This window comes from Nyctereutes procyonoides, unplaced genomic scaffold (genome assembly GCF_905146905.1).
Source record: "Nyctereutes procyonoides isolate TBG_1078 unplaced genomic scaffold, NYPRO_anot_genome, whole genome shotgun sequence".
In the NCBI taxonomy this organism is placed as follows: Eukaryota; Metazoa; Chordata; class Mammalia; order Carnivora; family Canidae; genus Nyctereutes; species Nyctereutes procyonoides.
The window spans coordinates 52,327,997-52,344,182 of NW_026575131.1; the positions used below are offsets into that span (position 1 = coordinate 52,327,997).

The 16,186-nt window shown below is 47.8% G+C and overlaps 1 protein-coding gene across 1 annotated transcript in view; it reads left to right on the forward strand.

Annotated features, from left to right (window-relative positions):
- Positions 1-16,186, forward strand: part of LOC129521669 (rho guanine nucleotide exchange factor 18-like) — a 59,283-nt gene that overhangs the window by 14,987 nt on the left and 28,110 nt on the right. The window lies entirely within an intron of this gene.

The following is a 16,186-nucleotide window of genomic DNA, read 5'->3' on the forward strand; positions in this document are numbered from 1 at the left end:
ACAAGGTGAGGTATTGATGGGCTGATGAAAATATGACCAGAGTCTTGTGGAACCTGAATTCCCTAGAAGCAGAGGCTGCTCAGTGTATACTAATTCAGTGTTGATGGAGCCTTTCTAGACCTAAATGTCGCAGATCCTGAGTGCTCACTGTCTAGCGATAGAGATGGTTGGAGCCATGGAGAGGAGGGCACAACCATCTGACCCTGTGGATTCCAGGGCATGAGAAGGAGAGGAAGTGGAGACCGTAGGGTGTTGCAAGGAGATTCATAGTTATCTTGTATTTCCCCAAATACTTGTTTCCCAGGGGTCTTCCCCAGCACTAGTGATTGCGAGACCTCCCAGATTTGGCTTCCTGGCACACCTTTCCCTTCACTTCGACACTAAGGAGTATGTGTTCTCTCCAACCCACATGTGTCCCTGCCTGTCCTCCCCCGCCAACAGAACTTCACCGCAGCCCATGGAGCCCCACCCCCAGTAAAGAGATTGGCCCATCCCCAGCCTGTCTTGGGAGCACACCCTTGCCCTTGACCAGAGCCTGCTTTTGGCCTTGGATACCTATGCGCCAGTCTTCTCCTATCCGCCCTCCTCCAAAGCTCTCTTCATTAGACTCATCATTCTGTGGAGCCACCCCAGCTTGTGCACGACAACCTGCCCACGACACCTGCTCTTCCACAGGCTCCAGACCAGCCAGCTGGAGGGTAGGTTTGAGTCGGGTGTGAACGAGTCACACGGGAAGTCTGGGCAGGGCCCTTTTTTTAAAGTTACAAGCCTTAAAATACGTCCTTTAACTTAAAGTAGATAAACATACTTTTATTTGTCAATCCTTTGGTATCCTTTGGGCTTTCCTTGGAGACAGGAAATCCCTGTCATCTTTCTTGCTTTAAATCAGACCTGTAGAGGGACACCTGACTGGCTCAGTCAATAGAGCATGCGACTCTTGATCTCAGGGTTGTAGGTTCAGGCCCTGTGTTGGGTGTAGAGATTACTTAAGAACAAAAATAAATACCAGGCCTTTAGTACAGTCTCTGCACTCTAATTTCCATTTAATGAGAATTTCAGGAAAACCTTGGAATAGTGAACATTTCTAGGTTTCTATGATCAGTTTCTCCTAATTTGGGCTAGTGGGGTGGTGTTAGATCACCTTCTTCTCATCAGATAGTATTTTCATTTGCTTGTTTTTTTTTTTCATCTTTTTTTTAAATTTTTATTTATCTATGATAGTCACACACACACACAGATTGAGAGAGAGAGAGAGAGAGAGCGGCAGAGACACAGGCAGAGGGAGAAGCAGGCTCCATGCACCGGGAGCCCAACGTGGGACTCGATCCCGGGTCTCCAGGATCGCGCCCTGGGCCAAAGGCAGGCGCCAAACCGCTGTGCCACCCAGGGATCCCTCATTTGCTTGTTTTTAAGTGACTTGCTTTTAAGTCTTAGAAACACTAACTCTTGCGTTGCGTGGTTCAGGAGTTGAAGTAGCACTTTGTTATTAAGGAATGTATATATAATAATGAGTACTGCTGGCATATACGGCTCTGGAATAGACTAGAAATGGCTCTAGTTAAGCAAATGTCTGCAGGCAGAGGGCCGCAGAGCCTCCTGTCTGCCTCATTTGCCTCATCCTGAGTTGTGCACCTGGATGGAGGAGAGGCTTGTTATTGGGGTAGACCTGTTAAATACGAGTTGCTTAAGAATATACCTGTTTGGGGCACCTGGGTGGCTTAGTCAGTTAAGCATCTCTTCTCTTTTTTTCTTAAAGATTTTATTTATTTGAGAGAGAGAGAGAGCGCACAAGTGGGGAGAAGGAGAAGTAGACCCCCTGTCTTGAGCAGGAAGCCTGATGTAGGGCTTGATCCCAGGACCTTGGGAGCATGATCTGAGCCAAAGGCAGATGCTTGACCATCTGCGCCACACAGGCACCCCAAGCATCTGACTCTTGATTTTAGCTCAGACCATAATCTTGGGGTTGTGGGATCAAGCCCCACATCAGGCTCTGTGCTGGGGAGCTGGCAGGGGGAGTCTACCTAAGATTCTCTCTCTCCCTCGCCCCCCCTCCAAAATAAATAAAATCTTTTAAAAAAAATAATGTACCTGTTCACCCAGGATGAAGAGCAGACCACTCATAGCAAAACCCTGTTTGGACTAAATATTGTTCTTCAGAATCACAGTCTTCAACTACTCGCATCTTATTTCCCTTGAATAGTCCAGCTGTTTCTACACATGGATTGCCCCCAGGTAGATAGTCCCAGGTTTCACTGTTACCCTGCATTTTCAGCTGCCTTTGGGACTTCTGTCCTGACGTCCTTGTGACATCTTGGACTGGTGGGGTCCACGGTGAGAACCCCCGTGCTCCTCGTGCCACTGTGCCCTCTCCCTGGCTTCCTCCAGTCCCACCCCCTGGGAGTACCACCCAGTGGCCCAAACCAGTGTCTCAATCTTCCCATTCTTCTGTGGCCACTCCCTGCCAGCATTCACGACATCGTCACTGGCATGCAGACCGCTGAACTGGTTCCCTCCCTCTGTCATCCCTCTGCCTCCTCTGCTTGCTCACCCATGCCATCACCATTCTCTCTAGGAGCGGAGCATGGGTCTCATCCTGCTTGGCCTTCACTTGAAATCCCCTATGATTCCCCATCAGGAAGTCAGAGTGCCCTAGAGTGGCATGTGACACCACACACTCCCAGCCCAGCCTGCCTTTTTTTTTTTTTTTCTTCTTTTTTCCTTTTTTTTCCGAGATAACCAGCCTGCATTTTGATCCTCATCTCTGGCCACACTCCTCCCCTCCCCGTTCCCATGCCCCCTGCCTGCCCACCCCACACGGATCCCCACCAGACCCTTCACCGCCCTCCCCAGGAATGGCCTTCCCCCTTCCTTCTTTCCTCCTAAAGATCTCCTACTCATCCTTCAAGACCCAGTGCAGGTGACCCCATAACCTTCCTCCTCCCCCCACCAGGAAGAATGACTCATCTTCCCCTCTGGAACACTCCCAGCTCCCATTACTTGTTTGCTAACATGTCAACATGTCACCTTCTTGATCACCTGGGCTTGTCAGGGTTGGGGATATGCCTTACTCAGACACCATTATTCCCGTGGGAAGAGGTATTTTTATGCTTTTAAAACAAACTTGCAAACTTTTATCATTATTATTTTGGGGGAAACCTAGCCCTTTCAAAGGCTGTGACCGCCTGGACAGTGCAAGGCTCAATGGGAGGAGCTAAGCCCCAATTTACCCACTTCCCAATACACAAGATTTTGTGTATTCTGGTATTGACCCCACTCCCACAGTCTTGTCTGTGTGCAGGAAAATGTCAGTCTTTCTTTACTGAGGTGCTTGGATATTAGGGGCAGGCATGAGGAAGCCAACCAGTTGGCCTCTTGCCCTGTTCCTACACCTGTGCGTAGATTTATTTCCTCACTGGATCCTCCCCAAAGCCCCATGAGGTGGACCACATTTACTGTTCCGCACAGATGACGAAACAATCTCAGGGAGACTACGTAGTTAGCCAAGATCGCCGAGGTAGTAGCAGCCCATGACAGAGTCCAGATTCAGACCCCCCCCACTCTTCCTGACCCCAGAACCCCTCTGTTTTGGAAGAGAACAGTCATGTACTGGAATGCCCCTAATTCTGCAACCCCACGCTTTGGGGAAGAAACCCAAGCCGTGGATCTTACATAACCTAACAGGAGCAGGCCATGCAAAACCCGGCGCAGTGCTGATTTGGGGTGGCATCAGAAATTATCACCATCTGCTTTGAGCTTTTTTCTCAAACTTGTATTTTGAAATAATTTTAGATTTATGGAAAAGTTCTAAAGAGATTGTGCAGAGAGTTCCTACAAATAGGCCCTGCACCCAGCTTCCTCCTCATGCTCACCTTTCTTGTTTTTAATTATAAAAGTCATATAAGCATTGCAGAAAATTTAGAGACTAGAGAAATGAGAAGGAACACCCATGATCCCACCCAGCTAAAATGAGGCCATCCTTCTGTCGTGTCACCTTCCTGGATTCTCTGTCTTTATCCTTACTGTCCTACAGGGGTGTCCTGGGTGGTGCAGTCCTTTGGGAAAGCAGTTTGGTAATATCAATCTAACATCGTAAAACATCTGACCTTTGCCTCCAGAACGCTGTCTCCTTGAGGCTCTTGTCTGAAATTAGAGTGAGTCGAATGTCTAACAGCAGAGAAGTAATTCAGAAAAGTAATTAAAGCGGAGCTTATGAAGAGCAGAGCAATGAGAGAACGTGAAACATGTATGTGTCCACTGTGGTTAATGAACGTGAAGGGCGCCTGGGTGTCTCAGTTGGTGAAGCGCCTGCCTTCGGCTCAGGTCATGATCTCAGGGTCCTGGGATCGAACCCCACATTGGGCTTCATGCTCGTGCATGTGCACTCTCTCAAATAAATAAATAAAACCTTAAAAAAAAAGAAAGAAAAAGAATGTGAACACCCTGCAGATACAGATCGGGGTACAGAGAGACCCTTGTGAATGACAGAGAATATTGATTCGTTTTAGTTTTTTTTTACATTCATGTTCACGCTTGTACTATTAATTAAGAGGGATCAAGTCCAGGTAAAGTGGCATAGGTGATGTTTTCTCATGTGCCCTTGTCAGTGTTTGGTGAGGACCGTTTCTCATCAGCCAGGAATGAATCTCTGCAGGTGAAGAGTTCATACCGCATTCTATACTTCGGGACAGTAACACGCAGCCGACTGGATTTATGCCCAAGAATGTTCTCCTTTGTTCGCTTTTTTCCCTTTCCCTAAGATGACTCACTGTCGCAATTTAGCCTTCGTTAGTTCTTATCTTTATTTAAAAAGGACGACTTAGAGAAATGCCATCTTGGTATTAGACATTACTTTGGAGAAATGCCTTATTTATCAATAGAGAAAGCTAGCGCACCCCCTGCCCAAAAAAAAGCCCTTTGAAGTTAAGGTTTATTGAGAACAAGGAGGATTCATCCCCTCGGTAGTATAGCAGGTACTTCCCCGACTTCTGGTTGTTTGGGTACTGAGACTTAGTTTTCTGCCTACCTGTCCCATCTCAGCCTCATTTTCCCTCTTGTGCAAAATCAGAGTGATGTTTTTCTACACCTGTCAGGGAAATGATGCTAGGCTGCTTCAGGGAGCGCTAGAACGGAATGGGCCACCCTTGCCAGGACTATGGTCTTGTGTTAATATTTCCGGTAAGCAACATGTACGTGTTGTACTACGGAGCATCCTAGACTCAGACATTCCAGAAGGAAAGGCAGCTCCACATGGATTTCATGGGAGACTTTGTGGTTTCTCACCATGGACCCTGCAGTGTTGTTTTGTTTGTTTTTTCTTTTATTTGAGAGAGAAACAGAAATAGCACACAAGCGGAGGAGAAGCAGACTCCCTGTTGAGAAGGGAGCCTGACTCGGGGCTCGATTCCAGGACCCCGGGATCCTGACCTGAGCTAAAAGCAGATGCTTAACTGACTGAGCCACCCAGGTGCTCCTGGATCCTACAGTTTTTCTTACTGTGCTAGCACAACTTTTTTTTTTTTATCATGGGTCACCTTGCAGTGTTGGAAGGATCTCAAGAGCCTTCTGCATCTCAGAGGACGGCAACTCAGAATTCTGAGGCTGAGGAGCTCAGGTCCTGCTCTTGGGGCTTAGAGATGAGAATACCAATGGCCCCTCCCCTGTTTTTCCCTTGACAAACTGGAGGCCATGAGGCCTCTAACCTTGACTCAGGGCAAATAATGTAGCTCTGGCCTTCCTGCAAACACAAAGCATGAAAACCTGTCAGGAAAGCCCACATGCTGGGGCCAAGGGCAGGCTTGCATGTGCGTTTCCTGGGGATGGGGATGCTCTGGGCATCAGAAGGAGGAGGGCTGTCCTTGTGAAGTCAGCCAGGGTAGCAAGACTCCCACAGAGACTCAAAGAGAAGAGTGGGCTGGGAAAGCTCAACTGCAGAGCATGCGGCCCAGAGGCCAGTGCTGTAAGGGCAAGAGCTAGATCAGCTGACAGCATATCTGAGGGTGAAGAAGTGCACGAAGCTCTGGGGGCAGAGGAGTTCATTAAGGCATGAGCCATGGAGATAAATAGTCACTCACTTCCTGACCATGTCCTTCCGACACCTTCAAGCAGAATCCAGTAACCACACAGCCTGTTAATGTGGAGCTTTTTCAAAAATCCCACCAGAAATAATAGCCCTGAAAGCAGCAGGTTGCCTTTTTTTTTTTTTTTAAGATTTCATTTATTTATTCATGAGAGACACAGAGGGAGAAGCAGTCTCCTGTGGGGAGCCAGATGTGGTACTCAATCCTAGAACCCCAGGATCATGACCTGAGCCAAAGGCAGGTGCTCAACCACTGAACCACCCAGGCATCCCAGCTGGTTGCCTCTAAGGTGAAATAGTAGGCCTCACCCTTGGGTATCTTCCCAACCTCTCCACCTGATGGAGACGAGGTCTTTGTACCCATGCTGGGAGTGGGCTGGCCCAGTGTGTAGATCAAAGCAGTGCTGACATCCAGAGATGTCAAGTGACACCTGCCCCTTGCCCTCCTAGAGGTCAAGGTTCGGTGAAGCACGAGGCAGTATGATAAAAGCCATAACCAGTAGTGTGCATGAAGGTAAAGGAAGGGTGCAGGGAGGCCTAGGCTGTGGGGGTGGGAAGCAGGAAGGGCAACCCAGAGGGACTCTGGCCAGGCCGCAAGGCTTGCTGGGCAAAGGGGTGCCCGAGCCAAGGCACCCATGACTAGGAGGCTCCTGGTGCTGCATGTCAGTGTGGCTGGGGTGCAGAGTGCAAATGGTGCATGACTAGAACAGGGAGTCAGAGCCAAAGCTGTGGGGGTACTAACTGGTATGTGGTAAACACAGGGCAGCAGGGTAGTGGGATGGGAGAGCACGGGTGCTCCCCCCAACCCCCAGTTCCAAGGAGGTTGCAGCTTAGGCTGACCCATCAGGGAACAGGCATGAGGCCCATGAAGTAGACAGAAGGCAAGGCCGGTGACCCATTGGACCTTGGGGTGCCACAGAAGGCTGTGCTGTGGGTGCCACCCATCAGGAGCTGGTGCATGAAGGGAAGGTCCTATGAAGATGAAGGCGATTCCCAGAAGAGCATGGGGAGGGGCCTCTCCTGGGAAGTGAGCCTCATTCCCTGGTGGGGGAGGAGGGCCTTGAGGGAGGGCCTTCTGTCCCCGGGGTACCAGGAGTGCTCAGAAGAACCCTGTCCAATGCATCCTGAAGGATCTGAGAGGCCGCACTCTTGACCCCGCTTGCAGAGTGCAAACCTAGCTGCCATCCCCCCCCACCCCCCCACCCCCCGCTTTAATCCAGGTTAGTTGTCATGTAGTGTAGTATTAGTTTCAGGCTAGAGTTTATTTATTTTTCTTTTTAATTTTCTTAAAATATTTTATTTATTTGTTAGAGCGAGAGAGCACAAGCCAGGGGGAGCAGCAGAAGGAGAGGGAGAAGCAGGCTCCCCACTGGGCAGGGAATCTGATGCGGGGCTGGATCCCAGAACCCTGGAATGATGACCTGAGCCATAGGTAGATGCTTAACCATCTGAGCCACCTAGGCACCCCTCGGGTAGAATTTAGTGATTCATCAGTTGCCTATAACACCCAGTGCTCATTGCACCACGTGCCCTCCTTAATGCCCATCACCCAGTCACCCCATCCCCGCACCCAGCTCCCCTCCAGCAAGCCTCAGTGTGTTTCCTAGAGTTCACCATCTCTTGTGATTTGCCTTCTTCTCTGTTTTTATCTTCTTTTATTTTTCCTTTCCTTCTGTTCATCTTTTTTGTTTCTTAAATTCCACATAGGAGTGAGATCATACAGTATTGGTCCTTCTCTGACTTATTTCCCTCAGCATCATACCCTCTAGTTCCACTGGCTTTATTATAACTCTGTAAAGCCATTGGAACCACCCGATTGGAGGAACATTCCTGTTTAATAAGCAGTTTAACAGCCATTGCAAAAGATTTCTGGAAGAAAGAAATTGTCGAAGGTTCCTGAAATCTCTTGTACAGTACAGTGGAATGCTTATGACACAGTCTTCAGCAGAAAGGCAGAATGCAAAATTGTATCTTCAGTTGGAGCCCACTCTGGCATTAGGTCGAACCGTGCAAATTTTTGTAGGTTATAAATGGTTGATTATTAGCAGCAGTTCCCCATAAATGGAATTAATAGAAATAAGAATGGAACGAAATGTTCTATAACAGGAGTGGTGGTTCTTTCTGATTTGTGAAATACTGGGTGGTTACTTTTTAATTCTTCTTCATGTTATTATTATTATTTTTTAGATTTTATTTATTCATGAGAGACACAGAGAGAGACAGAGACACAGACAGAGGGAGAAGCAGGCTCCCCATGCGGAACCTGATGTGGGACTCGATCCCAGGACCCCAGGATCCCAACCTGAGTCAAGGGCAGATGCCCAACCACTGAGCCACCCAGGCGCCCGCTTTTTTATTCTTAAAACTAGAAATTCCTGATATGCGCCAACCTCACCGCATGCACTGTGAGCCTCAGAAGGAGAGTCTGTTTCCATGCCTGCCAGCAGGCCAGCCCTTAAGAGGACCATCCTTAAAAAAGGGAGGGGGGGATCCCTGGGTGGCTCAGCGGTTTCGCACCTGCCTTTGGCCCAGGGCGCAGTCCTGGAGTCCCGGGATCGAGTCCCCCGTTGGGCTCCCAGCATGGAGCCTGCTTCTCCCTCCTCCTGTGTCTCTGCCTCTCTCTCTCTCTCTCTCTCTCTCTCTATGTCTATCATAAATAAATAAATCTTAAAAAAAATAAAAAAAATAAAGGACCATCCTTGCATTCCTTTTCTCTGGCCAGTGTCCCCAATTCTTTTTTTTTTAAGTTTTTTTTTTTTTTTTTTATGATAGTCACACAGAGAGAGAGAGAGAGGCAGAGACATAGGCAGAGGGAGAAGCAGGCTCCATGCACCAGGAGCCCAACGTGGGATTCAATCCCAGGTCTCCAGGATCGCGCCCTGGGCCAAAGGCAGGCGCTAAACCGCTGCGCCACCCAGGGATCCCAGTGTCCCCCATTCTGACATTCTTCCTCTCACATATGGCTGAGATCCCTTGGTTGTTCTATCAGCCTTCCCAGTGTGTTCCGCCGTGGCCTGTGTTTGGCCCACCTGCATCTGACCCTCCGTGGTACTTGTCAGAATACAGCTTTCCAGGTGCCATCCCAGCTGGTGTCACAGTGAACCATCTACTCGCTGAACTTGGCCTCGGCCTGAGATGAATGCCAGGGCAGGCTTGGCTGGCCAGCAGTTTGGCCCTCCCGACTCTTGTTATCACACTGATGTGGATGAGGTCTAAGATGACCCAGCCCTGCATGCACCACACTGCAGATTTACCGAGCCTGGGGCAGGCACTCAGCAAACCGCCTGGATTATCTCACCTGTGCCACTGTTGGGGACCTCCCCCCACCCACCCATCTTTGCTGAGTCTCTTGACAGTTTCTTCATTGTAGCCTGTCAGGTTAGTTTTAGGTTAACTCACCTCCCTGTCTTTATTTCCAAACCTCAGTTTAAAGGAGCTCCTTCAAATTGGCAGATGCTCAACCACTGAGCCACCCAGGTGCTCCTATCCCTGAGGTTTTTGTTTTTGTTGTAAAGATTTTATTATTTATTTATTTATTTATTTATTTATTATTTATTTATTATTTATTTATTTATTTATGAGAGATACAGAGAGATGGAGAAGTAGAGACACAGGTAGAGGGAGAAGCAGGATCCATGCAGGGAGGATCCAGGATCACGCCCTGAGTCAAAGGCAGACGCTCAACCGCTGAGCCACCCAGGTGTCCCTGTCCCTGAGTTTTTAAGATGAATTTCCTTTCTCCTTTCTCAAACCACAATCACTTTGCCCTCCTGCCACCTTTGTCACTTCTGTCCTCCCCTCCCGCGGCTCCCAGAGTTGCTCCGTATGGGCTCAGACAGTCTCACCCCGAACTGTCTTCATGTCTGAGTCAAACTTCTGACCTGGTGACTTTAATTTGTGCAGTTTATGTTGTGTGTGTGCCCAGCACTGAGAAGGCAAAGTTAGCTCCGTGTCCCCCTCTCTGTCCTTTTACCTTCCTGCCTGCCCTGCTAAGCATATTTCTCTGACCCTTCCCCACAGAAGTGCTGTGGTATGGAAATAACAAAAATTTATTTCTCACAAGCCTGGTGGCCAGCAGTTCAAATTTAAGATGCCAGCAAATTCGGTTTCTGGTGAGACCTCTCTTCTTTATGCAGAAAGATGGGGCAGGAGGAGGGAGGCATCTGGCTCTGTGGTGTCTCTCTCTTTCTCTCTCCTTTTTAAAAGATTTTATTTTAATTATTTGAGAGAGAAGCAGACTCCCTGCTGAGCAGGGAGCCTGATGCGGGACTTGATCCAGTACTCTGAGATCATGACCTGAGCCGAAAGCAGACACTTAACAGACTGAGCCACCCAAGTGCCCTTCTGGCGTCTCTTCTAATATAAGGACACTGATCCTGTGAGATCAGGGCCCCACCTGATGTTCTCATTTAACCTTAATGACTTCCTCGGAGACCCTGTCTCCAAAGACAGCCACTCTGGGGGTTAGGGCCCCAACATACAAGTTTTAGGGAGACACAAACACCAAACATTCAGTCCATAACATGGATGAACCTTGGGCAGCCCTGGTGGCTCAGAGGTTTAGTGCTGCCTTCAGCCCAGGGTGTGATCCTGGGGTCCTCCTGGGATCAGGTCCCACATCAGGCTCCCTGCATGGGGCCTGCTTCTCCCTCTGCCTGTGTCTCTGCCTCTCTCTCTCTCTCTCTCTGTGTGTGTGTGTGTGTGTGTCTCCCATTAATAAATAAATAAAATCTTTAAAAAACAAACAAACATGGATGAACCTTGAAAACATCATGCTAAGTGAAATAAGCCAGGCACAGAAAGACAAATACTGTGTGATTCCACTTAAGTGAGGCACCTCGAGGAGCCTCAGAGAAACTAGAAATGGTGGGGACCAGGACTGGGGGTGGGAGTGGGGGTGTTGTTTTTGTTTAATGGGTACAAAGTTTTTGTTGGGGCTGATGAAAAAGGTTTTGGGTAGAGATGGTATTGGTTACACACATTGTGAGTGTATTGAATGCTGCTGAATTGTACACTTTTGAATGGTGGAAGAGATTAATTATTCTATACATTTATTTTACCAGGATACAAAGTAATAATGGAAGGAAGGAAGGAAGGAAGGAAGGAAGGAAGGAAGGAAGGAAGGAAGGAAGGAAGGAAGGAAAATAAACCCAACAATACTCAGTCCCCTTAGTTCCAGGAGAGACCCTCAGCTTCACAAGGAGCAACCTGTTATTAGAGACCCAGGGGTCCCAGGGACACAAGTGTCCTGTGCCAGCAGGAAGGAACAAAACGTGATACCCCAGACCAACATCCTAGGTTTCGAGCCTACTGAGCTGAGCCCAGGGCCACCCAGTAACTCAACCAGGGTCATCCCTCAAGATCCTCATATTTGCCTGTTTTGTTCTACACGGTGGTCCCCTGGAGGGGTTGCTGCTCAGAGAACCAGGTTTACCTTCTCATGTTTTCTCATCAAGTTTCATACTCCTCACAGTCCTGTTTGTCTCCCCAAGTGAAGTTTATTTGCTGTGAGGTCCTCGGACAGGTCTCATTTCCAGGATAACCCTCTCGGAATGTTCTGAAGGCTACCTTCTTAGAAAGAACTGTCCCCAGAGCCTCCTCCTTGGCCGTCAGAACTGCTTTCTGGAGTCTTGGTTGTGTAGTGTCGGGCACCTTCTTCCAGTAATCCTTTCTGAGAGGCTATGCATGCCCTTTGGTCTTCCCTCTGAGAGGTCAAGAGGAAGGAAGGAAGAGGCAGCTGCTTATTCGCACTGAGGCATCCCGGAAGCCACAAGAGTTCTTTATGTGAATGCATTCTTAGGAAATGTGGTTTTTATTCATTTGATGGGTCTTAGGGGCTGAATTGTGTCTCCCCTCTCCGAATGCCTGTGTGGAATCTCTAGCCCACAGTATGATGGTATTTGGAGGTGGGGCCTTTGGGAGGTAATTGGATTTAGATGAGGTCATGAGAGTGGGGACCCCAGGATGAGTGCCCTTGTAAGAGGAAAGCCAGAGGGCTTGCTCTGTCTCTCCTCCTTGAGCACACAGGGAGACCTCGGCTGGCTGGCTGGCTGGCTGGCTGCAAGCCAGAGAGCCCTCACGCAGGACAGAGCCCTCACCCAGGACCGAGGCCTCACCCAGGACTGAGGCTACCAGCGCCTTGATCTTGGACTTCCCAGCCTCCCAAACTGAGAAATAAACATCTGCTGTTAAGCGCCCCCAGTCTGTGGTCCTTTGTTATCTCAGCCCACGCCGACCAAGGTCTTGGTCGTGAGGGTTGTTTTGGGGTTATTTTTTTTTGTTGGTGGCGTTTTTGTGCGTTTCAGACTTTTCCTTGTGAAATCACTGTGGACTCCCAGTAAATTGCAGAAGTCATACAAACCCTTCACCCAGCTTCCCCCGTGGTTCCCTTCTGAGTAACTATATAGGACAGCAAAACAGAAAATTGCATCGGACAGGGAGTGCGTCCAGTCCTGTGACATTTGATCACCCATGCAGATTCTCATGACCACCACTGTCCCTGAGATCCAGGGCCTGTTCTGACACCATGAAAATCATCCCCTGCACTAGGATCCACCACTCTTAACCCCAGCAGCCACTAATCTGTTTCCATCTCTGGAACTCTGTCATTTCAAGGGTGTGATAGAAATGAAATAGTACAGCGTCCTTTTGAGTTTGGCTTTTTTTCTCTCGGATGGCACCCAGGAGGTCCATCTGGGTGGCTTAGCGGTTGAGTGTCTTTCCTTTGGCTCAGGGCGTGATCCCAGGATCCTGGGATCAAGTCCCACATCAGGCTCCTTGCAAGGAGCCTGCTTCTCCCTCTGCCTGTGTCTCTGCCTCTCTCTCCGTGTCTCTCATGAATAAATAAATAAAATATTTTTTAAAAGGGGGGGTGCTTTTGTGGCCGAGCAGGATTCCATGGTCTGCACAGACCATAGTCCGCCTGGCCATCGGCCCCTCAGGACATCTGGGTTGTTGTTTCCAGTTTGGGGCTCCTCCTGAATAAAGCTGCCACAGACGGTCACACATACAGGTTTTTGTGTGTCTGGCCATATGCTTTGTGTTCCTCTGAAATAAATACCCAGGGGTGCAGTTACTGTGTTTTCTCTACAAATTGCCCCACAGTGTTCCAGGCTGGTGGCACTAATTTTCCATTCCCGATGGCATCGTGTGAGTGACCTGGCTTCTCCACACCCCCGCCGGTTTTAGCGCTGTCACTCTTTCTTGTCTTCGCCCTTCTGGTAGTGCCGTGGTGGTTTTATTTGCATTTCTCTCGTGGCTCATGAGCACAGTGCCTTCTCATGCGCCTTTTTTGACCATCTGTATATTTTCTTTGTGGGAAATGCATCTTCATCTCTTTTGCTAATTTTCTAAATGGGTTGTGTTTTTACGATAGAGCTTTGAGAACTTGTTACATATTCTACATGCTAATCCTTTGTCACATAGGCGGCTTGCAGATACCCCACCCCACCCTCACCGTCCTCATAAGGAGCAAAAGTTTCCAATTATGATGAAGTCAATTCAGAGTTGTGGGGCTTTTTTTTTTTTTTTTTTTTTTGGTCCTTTGTGGATCAGACTTTCAGTGTCTTATCAAAGAACTCTTCATGAACCAAGCCCCAGTTCCTGAAGATTGTATCCTTTATTACCTGTGAAACATTTTTTAATGTTACATGTTTCATTTCAGTCTGGTCCACTTTACGCTCATGTTTGAGAAAAGTGAAAGTTCAGGTTGCGGTTCATTTTTATTCTTAGACATGTAGGCGTTCTTGTCCTTTCTGTTTGTTTTTTTTTAAGATTTTATTTATTTATTCATGAGAGACACAGAGAGAGAGGCAGAGACATAGGCAGAGGGAGAAGCAGGCTCCCTGCGGGGAGCCCAATGTGGGACTTGATCCCAGGACTCCAGGATCATGCCCTGAGCTGAAGGCAGACGCTCAACTGCTGAGCCACCCAGGTGCCCTGTCTTTTCTATTTTTAACTTCCAGAACTATCCATAGAATAGTAATACAGAATATTTTGCAGTGTCATAATTGACAGGTGTATCACTCGACAGCATAACTCACATGTCCCTCACCACCCTGCCTGGTATTCGTGCAAAAAATACATAAATGCTGTTAACATGATTCTTTTTTGCTGTATGGAAGGGATTTTTTTGAACCCAGATCTTAGGATCACTCACTATTAAACATTATTTCTCCATTTACGAAACCATTTATACCAGGAGCAATTAATTAACTGTGGATGGCAGCATTATGGATTATTTCTACTTTTATGCTTTTTTGTGATTTTTAAGTTTTCTACACATATAGTCAAGAAGATAAGCACTTTTTTTGTTAATGGCGTTTGCTAGGTTTGACGTAATTTGGTAATAGAAGGCTTGTGAATGATTTTTATTGGGTAATAGTTTTAGGAAGAGAATTCTTTATAGCTCACACTTCTAAGCCCCAAGATGCTCCCCCCCCCCACACACACACACCCTGCTGCCCTTGTCCCCTGAGGCACAGGGTTAAGGTTTTTTTTGTTGTGTTTTGTTTCTTTGTCTTCTGTGGTTTTATTCTTCTTTTTACCATCTTGGCTTGTGTAACGCCAAAATGAAGCAGGGCAGAGAAATCGATGAGTTGTCTTGGCATCGATTTAGTCTATTCTCAGGTGGCTGAAAAGCCAGGAACTGTGAACTGAAGACTTCATTTTGTCTCAGATTTTCTTAATTGTCTCTCGAACACTCGCCTGAAGCGCGTGCTTGCTAGAACTCTCCAGAGACAGGTGGCAATCTCGGCCTGAAAGGAAAGTCTTCACTGAGACAAAGAATGGGGGCAGGGACAGGGACACAGGACCTCAGTAAATATGAGAAAAGTAGCAATTATTTTGAAGCCAAGCTTTTGAAACTGCTGCGCAGCTGGGGAAGGCCGTTCCCGCCTAAAGCTGCCACTTGGCTGGCCCCTTTGTGTGGCCCTTTGCAGAAAATTGGGAGGAGACTTCTGTGCCAGGGCCCAGCTGCCTTCAAAAGATGTTCCCAGTTGCTTCTCCCTCGAGCAGCTGGAGGAATCTGCCATTGAGAATATAAAATCTTGCCAGAAAGTCGCTATTTTTAGAAATAAGCATGCTTCTAGATTGTAAAGGACAATTGAAAACCAATTAAGGTGGTCGCTGGGTGTGTCACATTGGGCTTCCTCGATAAAATGACTTTCAGGGGGTTTGTAACTATGAAGTCTTGTTAATGAACTTTCCTTGTGAGCCCTTAGGCTTCCTACCAGAACTAATGGGTTGTGCTTGTGTATCAGGGAAAAGTCTGTGGCCTGCAGGACCTACGAGAGGCCAGGGTCCTGCTGGGAGTAAAACTATCCTGGAAGTTAGCCCCTCTGCACCTGAACTTCAGTGTGGGGTCCAATGTTCATGTCAAGTATGGGAATACCTCGTTGTATTGCAGTTTGCAGATACAGCATTTTTTAACAAATTGAAGAGTTGTGGCAAGCCTGCATCAAACAAGTCTATCCAACCCATTTTTCCTCCCTTTGTGTCTCTCACATGTTGATAATTCTCACACTAAGCTTAAGCTTTGACATGGTGATCTGTGATCTGTGATCATGACTCTGAAAGCTCTGGTGATGGTTAGCTTTTTTTAACAATATAGTGTGTGGGTTTTTTTTGTTTGTTTAAGATTGATGTTTAGGGGATCCCTGGGTGGCGCAGTGGTTTGGCGCCTGCCTTTGGCCCAGGGCGGGATCCTGGAGACCCGGGATCGAATCCCACGTCGGGCTCCCGGTGCATGGAGCCTGCTTCTCCCTCTGCCTATGTCTCTGCCTCTCTCTCTCTCTCTCTGTGACTATCATAAATAAATAAATAAATAAATAAATAAATAAATAAATAAATAAATAAATAAATAAATAAATCATATATATATATATATATATATATATATGTGTGTGTGTGTGTTTAGAGAGAGCGCCCCAGCATAAGATTGATTGATTGATGTTCAGAGAGACCACCCAGGTGTGTGTGAGGGGCAGAGGAAGAGAGAGAGAGAAGAATCCCAAGTGGATTCCATCCTGAGCATGGAGCCCTACACGAGACTTGATCCCACAACCTGGAGATCATGACCTGAGCCAAAATCAAGGGTCTGATGCTTAACCG